A 1848-nucleotide genomic window follows, 5' to 3' on the forward strand; every position below is an offset into this window, starting at 1 on the left:
GACTCCACCTCAACTTGCTGAGTCACCCCCTCAGTCCCCTTTCCCCTGCTGCGCTGGCCAGCCCTATGGAGGAACAGCACCCCATCACTCCGGAACCCAGACCCCTGTCCACTCCCAGCCTGCCCAAAGCCTCAGTCGTGCTCATGATGGCAATGGTAGCTCTGTCTAAGGCGACCCCTATTGGGGCTCTAGTCAGCCTGGACCATCTCCTCCCTCTCTGAGGCCCTAAAGTTTAACAAAAAGCTGATTCTTTTTCTGTCTGGACTTCAGTTGCCTACTTGGAAGCTACACCTGATCTGGAAAGTTACTTCCAGTATGTGTAGACTCTGTGCTTAGTCCTCAAGTGATTCCTTCAGGGCCAGAGATAAATTCCACTAAATCCTCTCAGATGTCTGATACCCCGTGGCAGGACTTAAGGAGAGCCTGGGAGGGCAGTGTCTGTGGGGAGGGGCTGGCCCCAGGGAGCTCATTTGTAGACAGATTGTAGAAATAACTCCAGAGCCAGTGGGGCCTTAGGCCAAAGTCATACAAGGAACCCACTGACCCCAGACCTTGTTTTCCCTGGAGGTTAGGTTTCCAACATGATAGAAAGAAAAGCCTGTAATTATCCCCTGAAAAACATACCATTCTCCACTGAAGGTCCTTCAAGGATGCACTTGAGTCTATCAATATTCTTCATATGCAAAGGCTTTAAGGTCCTGCCTGGTTCTGTTAAGGTAGACCTGCCTTGGGGTAAGATCTTTGCAAACTGGGCAGCTGCAACCATCTAAAAGTATCCCTGGAAACTGGAATGTAAGCAATGTAAGCTTTATGGCTTAACCTGTGACTAGTTAACTCACAGCAAGAAAAGTGTGGAAGGGTGCAGGGCCCAGAAAAATGTAGTGATGAGGGGGTGCTGGAGAGACCATAATGTACAGACAAACCCCTTAAATTCCTTCCTGCCTCTTTGATGTTCGGTAAGCATCTTATGGGGTNCACTAACATCTCCTTGGTGGCTAGTGGTTAGCTCCTACCCTAAGCAGTTAAGGAGGTTCCTTGTTATTTGATTCTCTGTTCAGCAGATGATCCCTTGCTGTGTTGGGGGTGGGGGTTCCTCTCCCAGCCTGAGGCTGGGGAGGCAGAGCCTGCAGAAGGCGAAGTGCCCATCCGCATGTTCCCAGCATCTCCATCAGCCAGCCTGGCGGTGGGACGAGTGGGAGACCCAGGCTCAACCAAGAAGAGATAATCACTCCTGGTGTTTCTCATCATCAAAGCAGCGGCCTGGCATGGTGGTTCTTTTGAGGGCCAGGGAATGGGGACCTGTGTTTGGCTGTGAGTCCAGCAGACGTCCCGGGACCTGGCAGTCTGCTCACTGGTGAGGAGGTGTGGGATGGGCGTACAGAGGAGCAGGACAGGCTGAGGGAGGGTGCTCATGGAATCTGGACTTTGTTGGGGGATCCGACCTTGCCCTTTGACTCCTGGATGTCTGTGAGTCAGGCTTCTTGGCTGAGCTCCAGGAGGTGGGCGGGGGCTGGGGGCTGGGAACCCTGAGAACAGAGAGCTTCCTGGGTGTGCATTGGTTACACGGTAAGATTCAGAGGTACCTTGACCTTCAGGGGGAAGGCGGGGATGGACCCTGAACCCTCGGACCATTTATTTACCCAGTGTTGCCAAGACTCCTTGCCCTCCTGCCCGTGTCCTGTCAGAAACCACTGCAAAAGCTACAGCCGGGTAGCATCTGTGTTGTCCAGATTGCCCACTTCCCTTCCTCTCCAGACTACCACCGAAACTTCCAGGTTCCTTTTCATCCCTTTTCTTCCCCACCCCCCCTCCACCCTTTGCTCTGATTATTTGCCTGAGCCTGAACCA

This window comes from Hipposideros armiger, unplaced genomic scaffold (assembly GCF_001890085.2).
Source record: "Hipposideros armiger isolate ML-2016 unplaced genomic scaffold, ASM189008v1 scaffold_0, whole genome shotgun sequence".
Classification (NCBI taxonomy): domain Eukaryota; kingdom Metazoa; phylum Chordata; class Mammalia; order Chiroptera; family Hipposideridae; genus Hipposideros; species Hipposideros armiger.